The 19,049-nt window shown below is 42.6% G+C and overlaps 2 long non-coding RNA genes across 4 annotated transcripts in view; both read right to left on the bottom strand.

Moving 5' to 3' along the window:
- LOC309339371 overlaps positions 1–19,049 on the bottom strand; it is a 44,569-nt gene that overhangs the window by 23,263 nt on the left and 2,257 nt on the right. For 2 of the 3 annotated variants that reach the window (XR_014155251.1, XR_014155252.1), the window contains exons 2-3: positions 4,815–6,714; positions 3,720–3,842 (exon numbers count right to left, since the gene is read on the bottom strand). This is a non-coding gene — a long non-coding RNA (uncharacterized lncRNA). Of the gene's footprint in view, positions 1–3,719; positions 3,843–4,814; positions 6,715–18,863; positions 19,003–19,049 lie in introns of those variants that run through there. The other variant, XR_014155253.1, reaches the window with a different exon arrangement.
- On the bottom strand, positions 11,861–15,820 carry LOC309339483. Its single transcript, XR_014155400.1, has 3 exons — positions 15,632–15,820; positions 12,269–13,497; positions 11,861–12,125 (listed from the first exon to the last, which is right to left on the bottom strand). It is a non-coding gene; the product is annotated as an uncharacterized lncRNA (long non-coding RNA).

A 19,049-nucleotide genomic window follows, 5' to 3' on the forward strand; every position in this document is an offset into this window, starting at 1 on the left:
CACCTTCTCACCCCTTGCTTTTTCCTGTTAGACCTATTGCAGTCGTTAAGAGTCGTCAACAGGCTCATCGCAGCTATCTGCCAATCACCCATTCCCACCACCCTTCTGAGTAATACCCCTCCCCACCTTCTCACTATATAGAAAGGTCCGGTGACTTCTGTTTCAGTGTATCTGAAGAAGTGTGCATGCACACGAAAGCTCATACCTAGAACTAACTCAGTTGGTCTTTAAGGTGCTACTGGAAGGAATTTTTTTATTTTGTTTTGACCATGGCAGACCAACACGGCTACCTATCTGTAACTGGACCTTTAGAAACTGGCTGTGTTGCCAAATTACTCAGATTTCAGGCGCGACAAACACCAGCACAGTTTTTCAACATGTAGTTCCTACAGAAGTCAGCGGAAACACTCTGCTTATAGCTGTACGTAGAATTGCAACAAAATACTCAAATTACACTGTGGAATTGTCTTGTTTGAAAATACAGGTTGTATTTGTGTGAGTGTTTGGAGGGGAGGTTATATTTTTTTACATAAAAAGGCCAAATGGGCAAGCGTTGGTGGTTATACCCAGTGTGACTGGTAGGGCAAAAAGCAGTGAGCCCAACAGTAGGTGGACCCAGAGCAAATTGCTGGTGGAACCAACAAATTCTAGTTTTGTTCCCAACCTAGTGCCTGCTGTGCCCTAGAAGGGGCAGCATTAGGACTGAGGAAGAGGAAGATGGCAGGTGGTACAGAGTGTGCCGGTCAGTTATCACACAGTCCAAAATTGTTGAAAGAAAGAGTGCTGGTTTTGATGGGCTTCTTCCTTTGATCCAGCAAAGCAACTTGTACATTCTTAAAATCTTATTCTATCTTTAAAAATAAAATAAAAAATCAGCTGGGACAGAAAGCCCCGAATAAGGCAATTGTGATCTGTAAAATGACATTTGAAAATTAACATGCGGCTATTGTATTGTAAGCTGTGATAAAACTTCTATTATTAACACCCTGCCCTTTCTTATTGCCAGCTTAATTTCATTCACGGTTTAACACTTTGCTCCTCAATTGTGCCTTGGGGGGTTGTAATATAATAGAACAATCATTTTCCTTTCTAATTTTCTATTAAAATACCAAAATGCTTTGCCTCTGAAGTTCAGTACTCTGTTCTAGTTCTCACTTAGCCGCTTAGGTGGAAAACTTGTATCTGGGCAAGACCACTTCAAACTGCAGAGGGGTGCTCACATGCTCCTCATCACATACAAAAAAAAAAATTCATTGGAACTCTGGCAGGAATTTCACATTTTTGGGGGCCCTGAGGATCATTCAGTTGTGAGCCCACACATCTCAGCCACAAGTTGGCTATCTCAGTAAGAATTAGGTTGCTCTTTAGCAGATGTTTCTCTTTGGATAAAGAATACCAAACCCAGACTGACAACCTGGACATGTATTTGTTCAGGTTTGTAGAACAAGATGTTCATTTGTGCTTTGAACTGCCCCACAAAGAACTAAGAATCGTGTAATTGTAGATTTAGAAGGGACCCTGAAATATACTCGGAGTCAAGAGTGGATTTCATGGTCTTTATTCAGCTCATAGTGGTGAGGAGGAATGGAAGTTCCCCCACAATATCTGCTTTATATACATTACACAATGGGCTGCACGTGATTGACTAATTCCGGGATTCTCCTGTAGGCCAATCAGGTTGTGGATTCACTTCTACCTGGAGCTGGATTGGGTGGCTCCTGCGGACCAATCATACTGCTGCATTGTTCTAGGACCAATCAGACTGCTGCATTCTGAATCCTATTGTTCTAGAACCAATCAGACTGCTTCATTTTGGATCCTATTCAACTCAGTACGTAACAGACCCCAAGGATCATCTTAGTCCAACCCCCTGCAATGCAGGAATCTCAGCTAAAGCATCCATGACAGATGACCATCCAACTTCTGCTTAAAAACCTCCAAGGAAGGAGAGTCCACCACCTTCCAATGGACTTCATTCTACAGTTGAACAGCCCTTATGGCCAGAAAGTTTTCCTGGTCTTAAGTCAGAATCTCCTTTCTTGTAACTTGAAGCCATTGGTTTGAGTCCTTTTTGAATAGGCTATACCCTTCGATTTCTACATTCCAGTCATGCGTCTCATCCCACCAGGTTTCAATAATGCCTATTAGATCATATTTGCCACTCAGTATTAAGAGCTCAAATTTGTCTTGTTTCCTATACACTGTGTATTAGTACAACTGAAACTATGAGCCATTCTCTCCAGCAGCTTCCTTCTTGTAGTCTCCTGCCCTTTAGCAGGTTTCTGTAGCACCACTTCAGTTTCCTGTGCATTGACAAAGCTATTATCCCCAGTACCAGATGTTCCCCTGTTGTCTGTAACGTTGTCTACCTCCTCCCCAGGATTTAGTTGAAAGTTATCCTGATCAGGTTTGTGAGACTCATAGCAAACATATTCTTGCCAACCACTATGAGGTTTCCAATTAAACTTTTCATTGCACTAGCCATAGGCCATGGCATCATTCAGAAGGAGAACAAAAAGAAAAAGGGGGGAAAGGAAAAAACAACAATAACCATAAAAATCGGGCACAAACATACAATAAAACCATGGTCACAGCTACTAGAATTATTTGTTGCATTAAATAGAACAGAACAGCAGAAGATTCTCAGGTAAGATGTGCCAAATTAAATATCCGAATCCCTTTTGCAGTTGACCGCTATTTTGTCTAGTTCCTTCCTCCTGATCTTCTTAGCTGCCAGTGCAGAGAGGGCTACATTATAAGTAACAAAGTCATCGGTGTTGCTCAGCAGCCATTTCACCCTTTCTACCCTATTCAAATGTGTTAACCACTATGAGGTGCAACCCAGCTCTTGCTAGAAGTATTTTGTTTTTCAAGGAAGCAGAGGCCAGTGTCACAGAAGAAGTGCATTTGGATCTATTAGCTTCTGAAAATTGTTCCACAAATATCTACACGTGTGTGTGCACACGTGTGCATGTGAATGCACCCACATGTGCCCCAAATCTGCTCAGGAAGGTCAGGAGAACCGCTGGAACAGCATGCAGGGAGTGGGAAGATTGTTCTACCTGCAGAAAATTGCCTTAGCACGGCATTGCATTCCACCCATGTATACTTAATCACAACTTGATTCACTCATCTAATGACGCTTTGAGATTTCAGGAACCGAGGTCTTATTAGCATTGCTGGAAGGTGGTGTGACAGCTGTGGCACACATGAAGCATTTATTTGCTCCTGTCAAGTATTCCCCCTGCCCCATCCCTCAAATCATTCCATGAGCATAATTCTGGTCTTTCCAGGGGCATTCCTTCCCTTGTAGCGGGAGTCTCTCTTTAGTGTTTACTAGAACTAATCAGCTTCTTTCCTGTTTTAGTGAAACAAGGTGGGGTTAGCTTTCCTGCACTTCCTGAAATGTGCAAGGAGCCCTCAGAGTAAACATTCTTCCTGGCCCTTCATACCTACATAACCTTACATTCTGCTACATATTCTCTCTTAAACATTTGACTTTCAGATCAGCAGCTACACAGACTGCCTGATGCCAGCATTTTTCAAGCCATTTGTTTCCCATATGCTTCTATTTTCTTCCTCTTCACGCCTGCCTGCCTGCCTGCCTGCTTATAAGCAAGCAAGCAAGAGAATAACTTGTTCCCCACCTACACGTCCTTCCTCCTATTTGCCCTGCTTGCTTCTCACTGACATATTCTCCAGACAGACCTGCTGCTTACCTATTGAGGGATATACAAAGGCATTGATTTCCTTTCTGACTCATGGTTGTTGCGTGCCTTGATTTTGTTCCTGTTCTTCTGCAGTTTGGCCTCGGACAAAAACGTGAGTCGTCTCATGGTCTCCTATGGAGGAATTTTACAGAATTAATTATGTGATTATTACCGTATTCTACATCTTTTGTTTCATTTAAAAGGAAACACAATTAAAACTGAGGGTGGGGTTCATTATGTAGTGTTTGAATACTGAAAGCAACAGCCAATGCCAATTGTATTTGCTGGATTGATTTCTTTTCCGGACATGGGAGGCAAATAATTGGCAATTTTTAGTCCCATTTCTGTTGGAATTCTCCAACATCCCTGCTTGTTGATTTAACCTTTTTCACTAATGAAAGAGGGGGGCTAACATGATTGAGGGATGGTTTTTTAGATGCACATCTGGCAACTGGCCGTGTTGAAGCCATGTGATTGCTACTGACTCTCACCAATGCCACACACACACACACCCCACACACGCACACACGTCATTACAGAATCATTGGGGTTTGGCACTTGACAGCAAATACTTGAAAGCCCACTACTGCAAATGAATGTCCAATCTGATCTGCTGACTTCTCCACATAGCACTCAGCAGTCACAAGAGCCACCTGTCTGCAGCAGCACTGCTAAAGATTAGCATGAATTAACTCCCTGCCACCACAAAAAAAAACCGCAATGGTGGCAGTAGGCTCTCAAGCAACTGGGTGCTCAGGGTCTGCAACACGTTGTTTTATGAGAGCTTTGGCCTGATCGTATCCCATGCCGAGTAAAAAACCTAGAGAGAAGCCCAGGGTTGAGATTTTAGTTGCCACAGCCTGTTTCCACGTGGATTGAAAATCACCATTCATAGTTAGTGGGGCAAGGCCAAGGGAAAATAAGGATAATCTGAGCCAGTAGTTGAGTATGGTCACCTACACTGTAGCCTCCACTAAGGACACATTTTGGGACTTGAAGGGCTGATCTTAGAAATATGGAATGTTCTAGGGGTGCAAAATTGGAGAAGGGGCCTGTGGCGTTCGTATGGAGCCCCCGGTCGTCTCATGGACTATTGACCCTTACACCACTAATCCGCTGCCACCAACCAGGTCTTCCCCAGTAAAATCACTTCAGCCTCAGTCAGGTTCTCAATTAATAAAGAAGAGTGTATTTTATTTCAGACACAAACTTTTACGGCATTCCCAATGTTGTTGCTCTTTACTTTCTTAGTCTTATTTTCCTCTCTCTATCTCTTCTACCTCCCCTCACTCAAGAACCCACTGCCCTAACTGTCTCTCTATTTCCAACTGCCTGCCAACTGCTTCTCCAACTGCCTTTCCCAACCAACCAACCCACTAAAACCAACCAACTACCCACCAACAACTCTCAACAACTAACTCAAACCTCAGGCTAAGCCCTTTTATACATAGGTAGGCTCCGCCTCCGGCTTTCCTATTGGTCTATATTTTTAACCCTATCTCTCCCCCCCCCCCCCTGTTCAAACATTTTCTAAACAAACGGGCAAATGCCACAGGGCCCAACTGGGCACCATAGAGAAGTTGCGAAGGGACAATCTTCTAGTGCAAAGATGGCCTCCTACTTTCCCACCTAGCATGCTCCCTGAACTGCTGGACTGATGAGGTGTTGTGAGAGGCATTTGGTTCCACAGGGGAAGGCAAGTCCTGGCTCTGATTCTATGGGCTTTGCTCCCATGGAAGATTGTTCTGTCAGCTTCAGACTGATTGGGTTTCTGCTCTTCAGAAGCAGCTTCACAACCCTGAAACTAGTCCAGCTCCTTGGGGGAATGGAATGGAAGTCCAGCAAGCAAACACCAGACCTCTTTTTCCAATCAGTAGCTGAACTGAATTCCACACAGTCACAAAAACAAAAAACAAAAGAGCCACAGAAGGAAAAACGCAAAATAAATAGCAAAAACAGACAGGCCTCAGCGTAACACTCAAAAAGGAAGTGTGGCACTCAAACTGGAAGCATAACACTCAAAACAGAGCACGTTTGACTTCCAAAAAAAGTTCGCAAACCATAACACTTCCCGGTTAGCAGTGTTTGGGTTCCAAGTTGTTTGAGTACCAAAGCATTTGAGAACCAAGGGACCACTGTATATGGTATGCCCCGTGGAGGACCTTAAGGTCCACAAACGGCAACATTTTGGAGGTCCCAGGTTGCAAGGTGGTTAGATTGGTCCCAACTAGAGCCAAGGCCTTTTCAGTACTGGCCCCGACTTGGTGGAATGCTCTGTCACAAGAGACTAGGGCCCTGTGGGACTTGACATCTTTCTGCAGGGCCTGCAAGGCAGCGCTGTTCTGCCTGGCCTTTGGTTTGGAGTCAGTCTGACCCTTATGTCTTCCCTCCCCTTACGGTTTTGATCTATGAGCTACTTTTAAAATGAGGCTACATTTTAAATTGCATTTTAACCTGTATTTTAAATTGTTTTTTTCCTATTATGTTTTTACTGTAATTTTATTGGTGTTAGCCGCCCTAAGCCCGGCTCTGGCCGGGGAGGACAGGGTATAAATAAAATTTATTATTATTATTATTATTATTATTATTATTATTATTGCAAGGAGATGCCACCAGGGCTAAAGTCTGGTAGGAAGCACAAGCTCAATGGGCCTCCTAAATCCAGAGTGGAGGAAGTGGCTGGCAGTTGTCCAGTGTAACCCAAAGAAAGCTCTCTGCACGTGCTCAGAAGTGCATTCCTTACAGCTTCAGGATCTCCAACCATTCATTTCTCGGTTGCAGCCCAAGGCAGCGAAGCCACAAGGATCCAGGGATTCGTTTTCCGGTGCTGCCCAACCTATCAACTGCTTACCTGCCCAACGTTGCTGGCTGGGGTCAGTCGAGTTTTCTTTTTCGCCCATTGCTGTGACTTCTGCCTCTTTGGTCATTTCCTGCTTGCCTGGGATTACACTGGGAATTGCAGATTGAGGACACGTAGGGAGACAGGCCCACAAGTCCCAGTGACCTGCAGAGTGGACCGTAAGATTATAAGGTGCTGCCCTATATGGAGCCAGATCATTGGTCCATCTAGTTCAGTGTTGGCTACATTGGCTGGCAACAGCAACTTTTCAGCGTTTCAAGCAGAGGATTTATTGCACAGGACTGAACCTGGGACCTCCTCCATGCAAAGGATGTGCTGTACCAAGGAGCAGTGGGCTCTTCCCCTGTTATTTGGGGCATCTACCATATTTTTCGCTCTATAAGACGCACCAGACCATAAGACGCACCTAGTTTTTGGAGGAGGAAAACAAGAAAAAAATATTCTGAATCTCGGAAGCCAGAACAGCAAGAAGGATCGGTGCGCAGTGAAAGCAGCAATCCCTCTTGCTGTTCTGGCTTCTGGGATAGCTGCGCAGCCTGCATTCGCTCCATAAGACGCACAAACATTTCCCCTTACTTTTTAGGAGGGAAAAAGTGAGTCTTATAGAGCAAAAAATACAGTACTTGGCATGCAGAAGGCCTTGGGTTCCATCCCTGGCATCTCCAGGTAGGGCCAAGATGGGAAAGGCTAAAACCCTGGACAGCCACCGACCGTCAGTGTACACCAGTATTGAACTGGCCTAGTTCTTTAAAGACTTTTTTATTTGAGTTTTTCAACAATGCAATTATAGTAACATACAAATAAAAATGAGAAGTCAAAATAGGAATGAGGTTGACATGAGTTATAGTGTTTCAACCATACAAATATACTGTATCGCTCAGTATGATGCATGTCTCAAGCTAACCATATGTTCTCATATTTCTCCTCATTGTGTACTTGTCAATAAATGGCCAGTTCAAATAAGGGCAGGGAGTGCAAATTGTTAATCCACAGCTGTATGGAAGGCAATGACGATGCCTTCTTCCAATACTGAAGCACCTTGCATTTGGCTGACCCAGCAGACACATGAGACAGAAAAGGCCCGGTGGTAAATTCCAACTATTGAGGATGTAATTCAGCAAAACATGTACATCTTTTAAATGCTGTGAGGTTTCTAATGCTAAATTAATAATTGGTGGTGGAAAGAGGGAATCAGAAAGTGAGTATGGTATCCCTCTCCAAGATTGGAGTACTCCAATGCTTTCCATGGCCCCGGGGGGGCAACCCAGAAGAATATTGCAGGGTTAATCTGTTTTCTTTTTCAGTATTGCACATATATTATTGCTGCTGCCAATATCCGATTATCAGAGAACAAAAAGTTCCTGCTAAGCCAGCTCTTCTCAGCACTGTGCCTGCTGTTCTGCAGCAGGGATCTATGCTTTCCCGTGTTCCTTATTTCCACAATGCAGAATATGCATGGTTGGACCTTGTAATTCAAATAGTAACAAAACAAAGTTTTGATTTCTGTGTCTCTTGAAGATTTGGACTCAACTCCAGCTGGAGATTGAGAAACCTGTAAAGCAGAGAGATAAAGAGTTCAGCATCCCAGGATTCATTTCCCAGATGATTTTATTATTCCCCAGAAATACTTTTCTAACATGCTCAGGATTCATGCCTCCACATATGTATTCATAAGAATAGATTTTGCATGCATTCTAACACTCCTTTGACAAGGGTTCACTGGTAGCTGTGTGGAAATCTCTTGTTTCTTAAGTTTTTTGTTCCAGGAAAGCCATACCCTGAGGACAGCCTATATAACCCCATATGACTTCACAACACATCTACTAAAAGGCTCTTCAGCAGACACCAAATGACTGGAGAAATGACAGCCACAGATGATTGACACTAATTCTGTAAAAATTTCCAGAGGTGTAGTCACATAAGTCTCTTGCAGCAATAAAAACAAGGGTCTTGTGGCATCTTAAAAACTGATTTTGGCATAAGCCTTTGTGGGCTGACAAGTGGCTTTGCATCCCAAAGAGCTCCTGCTGTAATAAATTTGGTAGTGTGGTATTCAACTATGCTTCGTTCAGAATCAACCCACTGAAAATAATGAACATGTCTAAGTTACGTCCATTGATTTCAGTGAGTTTACTCCAAGTAAAACATAGTTACTGTACATATCACCCTTTGGCTGCAATCCTATACCCCTTAACTGGAAGTAAGTTCCGTTTACCTTGTTGAGCCTTACTTCTGAACAGCAGACAAGTTTAGGATTGTGTTGTTAGTTTTTAAGGTGCTACAAGCCACTGGTTAATTCTGCAAACGTCCCTTTATTTGCTTTTTATTTTTATTTTTTTAAAATGAGGCTGTCTAGTTTAAAATAAATTAAAGTTAGTAATAAATGTTGGAAATGTAAAGAAAAAGAAAGAGCATTTTATCACATGTGGTGGGGATGTAAGAAGGTGAAAAGCTTCTGGGAAATAATATATAATGAGATGGAAAAAATGTTGAAATACACATTTATAAAGAAACCAGAAGCATTTTTACTGGGCATTGTAGGAAGTGATATAAGTAGAAAAGATTGTAAGCTGTTTTTATATGCAACGACGGCAGCAAGAATGTTATTGGCACAAAAATGGAAGCAAGAAGAATTACCGATGAAAGAAGAATGGAGGATGAAATTAATGGACTATGCAGAACTAGAAAAATTAACAGGAAGGATTTGAAATCTGCAGGACCTGAAATTCACAGAAGACTGGTGTAAATTTACAGACTATTTTAAAAGTAATTGTGATGATCAGATTACGTTTGTAGGTTTGCATGAACTTTTGTGAGGTGAATTATTGGAACTATTGCAAAAATGGATAAAGGGGAGGATGGTTAGTTAGGATAATTAAAGGCAATATGAACTTAAGAAATGCATAAGAAGTGATAAAAACAGTGGATCATCAGAGGTGCTGATGGAAGTCCAAAAAAAGATTGTATAAGTGGTGAAGTTTTGTGGTACGTATTATAATTTATATGTTAAAATCAATAAAATTATTATTTTAAAAAAGTAAAAATAAATTAAAACCATAGCAGTGACTAAAATGTTCTAATGTGCTCCCAAACCAGTTACCAATAACGACTTTTTAATGTCAGAAATATATGAGAAGGGGACAGGATACCTGAGCCAGCAGCATAGCAATCCTTGCCGGCACCTGGAAAGACCAAAGTTATTGAGTCTTTTTTTATGAAGTCATAGTTGTGCAGCTTTTTTTTTTTTTTTTTTTTTTTTTTTGAAAATCAAAGTTGTAGAGCTTCCTGTCCTCACCAATTTCAAGGACAGGAAGTGCCCCCCCGCAGCACCCCAAATGCCCAGCGACCGCCACGATCTCTCAAGCTCCCCTGCTGCCCAACACAAGACAGCCACCGTGCCACCCTACAGATACTCATGCTGCCCAGTGTGGACCGCCCAACCCCACCCACCCCTGGCTACTGACCTGAGCGATAACTGATTCTCTAATTTTCTATAGTAGTGGCTGATATTAATTCAATTGAACTATGAGGATAGATTTGCTAACCAGAACACGTTGAGTTCTACTGGTAGCATCAGCCTATAGAGGATGTTCTGCTTGCAGGAACTCATGCTAGTGGCAATGACAGAGCCTTTCTTCCTCCATGGGAACAAAGAAAATTGCTTTCTACTGAGACTGTAGGCCTACCTAGTTCAGTGTTTTTTATACTAACTGGCAGCAGTTCTTCAGTTTGAGACAGGAATCTTCTCTAGCCCCACCTGGAAATGCCTGCCTCTGTGGGCATATCAAATATTCCATAATCATTTGCTTCTGTTCCATCAATCCATGCTTGGAGCTTGATTTGAACTAGGACCATTGGCTATAGTTCAGTTCCACTTTCATAGGACTTTACTGCCATGGAACATACTCAGACATCACTACACTGCAATCATTTCAATTTGCAACTGACTTATAGAATCATAGAGTTGAAAGGGACCCCAAGGGTCATCTAGTCCAACCCCCAGCAATGTAGGAATCTCAGATAAAGCATCCTGATTCTAGTATCCATCTGGTCAGGACCAGACCCGGAGGCAGGGATAGTCCTCAAACAACGACTAAACCTGCCTCCTCGGTAATGACATGGTCTGGTCTTAGCATAACTCCTCCTCCTACCTGTGATCACTGAGATTGGTTGTCCCACTGCATCCCCACCTGTGGAACCTGCCCCAGCCATTCTGTTGGGACCCATTCCCTGGCAGCCCTGACCCCTCCCCTTAAGAACAAAATAAAACCTTTTTTTAAAAAAACCACACAATAAAACAATACAAACAAAAAACTGTAAAAATTACAAACACATCAAAATCAAAGCAAATTCCCAAACCCAACCAAACATTCATCCCACCCTCACACACACCCCGTACAAAAAATTCAAAAGGGAAAAAGGAGAATTTTAAAACATTTTAAAAAGAACACTGCGCCGCTCCGAGTCCTCCTGGCCAGCAACAGCAGCAGCAGGGCCAGGTGGTGAGTGGCAGGAGCGGGGCCCTCAGGCACTCATGCAGGGGAGTCCATCAAAAAAACGAAGATCATGGCCACTGGGCCCATCACCTCCATCAAATCCACTGACAGTTCAGCTGGAGTTTCTGCTTCAGCCACGGCTTGATCTTCAGCTATAATCTGCTCATCACTCTTTTCACAGCACTGGATGAAGACAAGACAAAATCCTCTGGGATATCTGTGCAGTCACCTCCTATAACAGGTGTTTCAGGAATCTTCCTTTTATCTGGACTTAGGATTCTGTGAGTCTGAGAATCCTGCATATGGCACATTTTCTATCTGTGACGGGCGAAGAATAGAAGATCTGCCTACGACTTCTGGAGATGTGAAAAGTATGGCACAGCTTTCAGCAGCTATGCCATCGCTAGCGTTATCTCCACTTAAGGTATGCATTCTAGGTAAAGGTAAAGGGACCCCTGACCATTAGGTCCAGTCGTGGCCGACTCTGGGGTTGTGGTGCTCATCTCACTTTACTGGCCGAGGGAGCTGGCGCACAGCTTCTGGGTCATGTGGCCAGCATGACTAAGCTGCTTCTGGCCAACCAGAGCAGCGCACACTGTTTACCTTCCCGCCGGAGCGGTACCTATTTATCTACTTGCACTTTGACATGCTTTCGAACTGCTAGGTTGGCAGGAGCAGGGACCGAGCAACAGGGGCTTACCCCGTCACGGGGATTCGAACCACTGACCTTCTGATCGGCAAGTCCTAGGCTCTGTGGTTTAACCCACAGCGCCACCCACTTCCCTCAATTCTGCCTCCCTTCCAATCCATAGTCGCTGACCCGAGAGACGCCTATTTGCCAGCTGAGGTAAGTATGTCGCGAATTCCTCATGGCACTTTAGCAGAAATGCTCAGAGTTCCAGGTTCTTCAGTGCAGCATTATTTATTGTGAGCTAAATATATATACAAATATCTACAGAAGCAGTTCATACAGCCAGGCAGAGTTCCTGGCTGCACCATGAGGCAAATAGGAAGACTCTTTCTCTCTGACCACACTCCTCTACACCAGTGTTTCCCAACCTTGGGCCTCCAGCTGTTTTTGGACTACAATTCCCATCATCCCTTGCCACTGGTCTTGCTAGTCAGGGATGATGGGAGTTGTAGTTCAAAACCAGCTGGAGCCCAAGGTTGGGAAACACTCCTCTACACCACCCTCTGACCACCTTTACTGCTGGACAGGTTTCCCTTTTAAACCGATGACTGCCAATCAACTGTCAGCACATTACTGCTGAGTCATTCTGACCCAGCACCTCCATAGAAAGTATTGCATCAGCCTGTTGCATCAACTAGCAAACTCAAGCCTGCAGATTTACTATCTTGCGCAGCATTCTGTGAATCCCAACAAAGCACTGCCGCGGCCGCCGCGTTCAAAGAAATCAGATTGGTCTGGCGTGACTTATCTTTGAGAAATCCATCCTGGGTCTTAGTAATCACAGCATTGTTTTCTAAATGCTCACAGACCGACTGTTGAATTATCTGTTCTAGGATGCTCCCTGGTATTGATGTCAAGCTCACTGGTCAATAGTTACCTGGCTCTTCCTTTCCCCCCCTTTTTTGCCCGCCTCCAGTCTGTAGGGACCTCACCTGTTCTCCCAAGAATTCTAAAAGATAATAGACAAAGGCTCTGAAATTACACCCACAAGCTCCTTTAGTACCCTTGGGTGCAGTTCATCAGGCTCTGGAGATCTGCATTCATTTAAAGTAGCTTGGTGTTCCCTTATTACCTCTTTTCCTATCTTGGGCTGCAGCTCACTCCTTACATTCTGTAATCACCAGGTTGGGCATCACTTTCCTTTTGGGTGCAGACAGAGGCAAAGTAGGTGTTGAGTGGTTCCGCCTTTTCTCTGCAGACTCATGCAGTCTGCACCAGATTGCACATTAATGGGCATCAACCTTTCAACTGCATACCTTTACAGAACCCAGCCCTGATTAGCCCAATGTATGGAGAGGCATCACTGTCAGATTGCTACTTGTCACAATATGCCTGGTTGCAGACATATGTCCTCAAAATCTTTCCATCGCTTCCTGTCTTAGTGTTATTACAGTCTGTTGAATTTCATGCAAATTCACAGCACTTTTTGGGCTGTGGAAAAGTATGCAGTATGCTTTCATCTATTTGGGTCCCCCCTTCACAACCACACAATGCTAGCAAGTTACATTAGCGTTGCAAAACACAGAGAAAAGAGAGCAATAGCTGCACAAAACAAATGTCAGGTGCTTGTCTCAGGCAGGCAACTTCTCATATTTATTTTAGAGCTCAACATTACTATATTGTTCTTTTTATTTGATAACAGCTTTGGTAATGGCTTTCATTTGCAGTAAATCTCTCATTCTGTCTTTCTCTTTCTATTAAAGCTAGGACAATGACCTTTCTGAGATGCCAACATGAAAGCTTTAAGAAAGAAAAGAAAGAGAGAAACATAGCCAGTGTTAAGAGGGTATTTAATGAAAATATAGTAATTATAATATCCCGGAGCCCTTAGAAAAAGCTGCCCAGCCTGCAGAATACCCAAGAATGTAATAAAGTATAATCAGTTCAGTGGTTAAAATATGTAAAACAATATACCAAAATATTTTATCAGTCAGCAAGTTTTTCATAATGAAATGTCACAGCTACAATAACTGTTGGATCATAAATCACATTCATCCTCCCAAAGCTTGTGTGAATAAGTGCTTCTTCAAATGGCACCTACATTTTAAGACAAAGCATAGTTGTAAAGGAAACAAATTTCAGTCAAGAGTGCCACAATGGATGAGGCCCTGCCCCATGTCCCAGGAGTTCACCATGTGACTGCACCGAATGATCAAGTCACCTTTTAAATTTCCCTAATGCACCAGGGTGATGCTATGCTGGAGGCATGGAGGGCAGCTGGGACATTTGCTCAATGAAGTTGCATGGGGTGCTTTGCTGCAGCTACCCAGTGCATTTTTCAGCACTGGTCATCCCTTTTAAGAGGTTTTAGGCCTTGCTTTCCAGAGCTCAGTGGCGTGCCAGAGTGAACTGTCTCTTTCTTCATTCCTTAATGCCATAGAAGGGAATAAAAGGTCAGCTCTCTTGCTTCTGCGTATATAGAAAACTAGGTCATTAGATCCAGCACTGTAGACAGCATGTAATGCTTAACCAATCTCCAGCACAGAGTTAAGAGCTCCCCATGTTTTTCTAACTCATATCGGCATCATCCATATTTCATCCTGGATAATAGCTGCTATTGCCCCTCTCCATTATGGGGACAGTGTGATGTTGTCAGCTACCATCTACAATATTGCAATCTACTTGCATCCTGAGATAGCTCCAGCAAGGAATTCTCCAAACTAAGGCTGCAATCCTAACCCCATTTACCCAGGAGTAATGTTCCTTCATGTCAATAGGACTTCTCAGTAGACATGGTTAGGATTACACTGCAAACTGCTTAATGACTACATCCCCATTAGGAAGTAGTGATTTGGGAATTTTGTAACCCAGAAGGCATTTCCATGCAGTCAGTCACACGAGAACTGTATGGTGATTCTAAAACCATGTATTTTGACATGGTTACATACTTAATTCATTCCAGAGGTCCGTTCTTAACCTGAAACTGTTCTTAACCTGAAGTGTTAAGTTGTGGGTGAACATATCAGACGACACAGCGATTCTTCAAACAGCTCTTGTTTATTCACAGGCCAGAACAGAACTGAACTGAACGGTTCAGCCAGCCTGCTTATATAGTGCTCCACTACAACGCAACAGTAACCACTTTCTGTAACTATCCAATCACTGAACGTCACTTTCAATCCCTTATTTGCATATGTGGACCTGCGTGAAAACTATCTACGGTATCCCCCTGCTGGCCCAGGGTGGGAACTTCAGTACATATCATGAAGCACCACTTTAGCTAATGGGGCCTCCCGCTGCTGCCGCACCACCGCTGCGCGATTTCTGTTCTCATCCTGAAGCAAAGTTCTTATCCCGAGGTACTATTTCTGGGTTAGCAGATGTAACCTGAAGTGTATATAACCCGAGGTACCACTGTATAGGAGCTGCCCTGGCAGGATGCAAATTTTAAAAGGTTAATTAATTACTGGTAATCAACAGGGGTGTTGTTGTTGTCAAAAACCAATCAATTTATTAAGGAACAACTGTACCACTAACTGGAACCAATTACTAGGATTGTATCTCACTGGTGCTTAAGTAACTACACTGGCTCCTGGTCCATCTCCAAACACATTTCAATGTGCTGCTGTGGCGCTTATTTGCAAACAGGCTTTCTGGTGAATATACACTGCTTGTGCTGTATGCAGTATAAATACATATACATCATGCGTATGTGCACATGGATTACACACAATTTCTAAGTACTGTACCTTTCATATAGTAGAGCTGTGATGTGTCAAATGGCCCCAGCCCCAGCACACTTTGTGTGTTAAGTGGCAAAAGGAATTAAAGGTAAGATGTTCTTTCTGGTCCTTAACTCTCTCCCCCACAACCCCATTCTCCATCACAACCATGCATGTATTACCATGGTACCTTCACTTAAGTGTGGGTATACCTCATGCTGCAGGAGGTAGTCAGTCTGGTTATACTGCTGCCTTCCATTTGAATTTTAAAATTATGCATATATGGATGTGCAAGAAGTATTGTAAAATAACAATATAGTCTTATTTAAACAACCTTATTTGGGATGAATACAAATTTAATACAGATAAGAGCCAAATTTAAAATATGGTAATTTCACTTCTGTAAGTTAAAGGATAAATGTAAAGGATAAATCATTATCCTTTTATTACTTGTTACATGTAGGACGTCATAAGGAAATAATTCAGTTCCTAATATTCCTTGCCCCTTCACAATCCCTCCCCCTTTTCAGGTCCTTTTATGCATGCAGAGTTCCCATAGATCTTATGTGACAAAATATATCCAAGGCCAAATACAACAGGATCTATGAATTTAAATTTTAGCTACACAATCATCCCACCACATAATTAGAAGTTCATCTAACAGAATTATCATCTATTAAAAAGGGTGACTCCTACTATGATTTTTGCATTTAAAACAATGTTTTAACCTTAATCAGAAAATAAGGCAAAATTACAGTGGTTATCTCAAGTTAAGCAAGCCGTTTAAATTCATGTCGAACAATGACTATTTTGTTAGCTTTCCGAGCCTCAATTAGGTTATCATTTTCACTCTATAATTCAAAACATGTACTCCTCTGGTAAAGATGTGTAATAGCTGTAAATTATGTGTGAGTATGGGCATATTTTTGACTGTTTCGGCTTAATGTGCTTTGATTCTTAACAGACAAGATAAAACACAAGAAGGTAGCGATTATCCACAATGTTGTATGCCTCCACATTTCTCCACCTACCTGCTAATATGCCCCATGCACTATGGGAAAGAGACTCTGGTTGTAATATAAATTAAGAGGGCCACTCGTTCTAAAAAGAAATGATTCTCGAAATGAATCCATCAGCTCACCATCCTGCTTTGTGTGTTTTTAAACATACACTGCCAACAGCATGTTTTGATTTCCCTTGTGTTTAGGCAGTACAGTGGTACATCGGGATGCAAACAGGATCAGTTCTGGAGCCCCGTTCGCATCCCGAACGGAACGCAAGACGCGATGGCGTGTCTGCACATGTGCAGGTGGCGTTTCGCTGCTTCCGCGCATGAGTCATTTTGAGCGTCTGCGCATGCGTGAGCGATGAAAGCCGGAAGTAAAGCGCTCCATTACTTCCGGATTGATGCAGAGCGCAACTCGAATGCGCTCAACCCGAAGCACATTCAACTCGAGGTATGACTGTATCAGCAATCTTAAGTGTAGGGGGGAGAACGATGCATGTGAATGAACTAGCAGCCTGATCCTGCTTATAAAAGGACCTTGTTTTCTTTTATCAGTTGTTATTTATGTCAATTAAATTGCAATACGCATCCTACACGTTTAGTTGGAAGTAAACCCAGATAGCCAGTGGGGCCACACCAGTGCTCAACCAGTCCTCCAGTCAGTTGTTTCACTGTGGGAGGCAGTGGGGTTTTACTGGGAGGCACTGGGGGAGGACCAGGTGGCAGTGAGATTGCCATGCTGCAAACACACAAGCAGAAGCACCAGATTGGCTTCACAAGCTTTTGTTGTTCTACAAAGTAGCACTCATATTTCAGTAACTTTTCTTCCCTCTGGTGCCGGTATTGTCATCAAAACAAGCAAGAGCCTTACAAAATCCATGGATCGCAGGCCAAGATCCTGTTTGGAGAATCTGGTCCTGGTCAGAACAACCTCAAAGTTTGCATTATCAAAAAAGAAAAAATTAAACGCAGAGCCAAATGCAACTCTTCTCAACTGTTTCGTAGTCTAAGCCACTGAGCCTCTTGGGCTTGCTGATCAAAAGGTTGGCAGTTCGAATCCCCGTAACAAAGTGAGCTCCTGTTGCTCTGTCCCAGCTCCTGCCAACCTTGCAGTTTGAAAGCATGCCAGTGCAAGTAGATAAATAGGTACCGCTCTGGCGGGAAGGTAAACGGTGTTTCCGTGCGCTCTGGTTTCCATCACAGTGTTCCGTTGCGCTAGAAGCGGTTTAGTCATGCTGGCCACATGACCTGGATAGCTGTCTGTGGACAAATGCTGGCTCCCTTGGCTTGAAAGCAAGATGAGGAAATGACTGGCAGAATCCGAGACCAGGGAGAAGAGTCGGTGGAGGAAGATTGAAGGAAATTTAAAGACTATCTACAGAAACATTGTAAAATTAATATTTGTTAGAAGGATGTTGGAATAATATTACTGTATATGATTTTAGCAGAAATGATATAAAGGATTTGGGAATAACTGACTGTTAATTGGTGAAAGGAGGAAAAGTAAAGTTACATTATATTAAGACAATTTACAGGACAAAAAATTTAAAAGAGGGAAAGGATTTGCTGAAATAGACAATCGACCTAGAATACAAAAAAGGGAGGTGTGAGTAGGTCAAGGAAACAAGCTAATGAAAGAATAGAAAGGAGATTTTATGCTTTTTCTTTCTTCTAATTTTGTTTTTCTTTAATGGGTTTTACTTTTTTATTTTTTATTTTTATTTTTTCTATATTGTAGTGTGTTGCTTGGTTTTTGTTTAACGTGGTATGTTCATTTTTTCTTTTTGTAATTCTTGAAACTTTAATAAATATCATTTTTTTTAAAAAAAAAAAGCAAGATGAGCGCCACAACCCCATGGTCACCTTTGACTGGACTCAACCATCCAGGAGTCCTTTACAAACCACTTTTGTGGGAGTTATGGGTGGCTATACCTTTTTGCATTCGAGCGAAGGGCATTGTGTGAATGTAACAAAATGTACAATGAATGTAACAAAAAATGTAACAAATGAATGTTACAAAAATGTAACAAGAAAATTTCACCCACCATGTTTCAGGACAGCCCCATGCTCTTGACTCGCTGGACGCTATTCCTGATATTATCATCCCCTTCCTCTCCTCTCCTCCATTATACCTAATTTGATGTTTGTTTGTTTGATGTTTGTTTGATGTTTTATCGTGTTTTATTAAAAAAAAAATATTTTTATTAAGTACAAATTAGAAAACATACATATTTACAACAAAAGAAAATACAAAAGAAAAAGAAAATACATAGTGTTTTAAATATTTTGTTCTGTTGGGAGCCACCCAGAGTGGCTGGGGGAACCCAGCCACATGGGCGAGGTATAATAATAATAATAATAATAATAATATTGTTCGTTTGTAACGGAAAATCATTCAAACGCAAAAAAATATATATTTTTTTTTAAAGGAAACGAACATTTCTAACGGCCACGAAGCCACACGCTTTTTGGGTCGTGGGGTTGCTTCGTCGCTTGGGGTTGAGCGCGTTCACACGACGCAGCCGCGCCAAAAGCGCCTCCTTTCCCTCGACAGCCGCCGTTTTTATATCGCGCGCTGCTTCTTCTCCTCCTCCTCCTCACAGGTTTTCCCGCTCTTTTCCCCC

This window comes from Podarcis erhardii, assembly GCF_964252035.2.
Source record: "Podarcis erhardii genome assembly, chromosome: 3".
Classification (NCBI taxonomy): domain Eukaryota; kingdom Metazoa; phylum Chordata; class Lepidosauria; order Squamata; family Lacertidae; genus Podarcis; species Podarcis erhardii.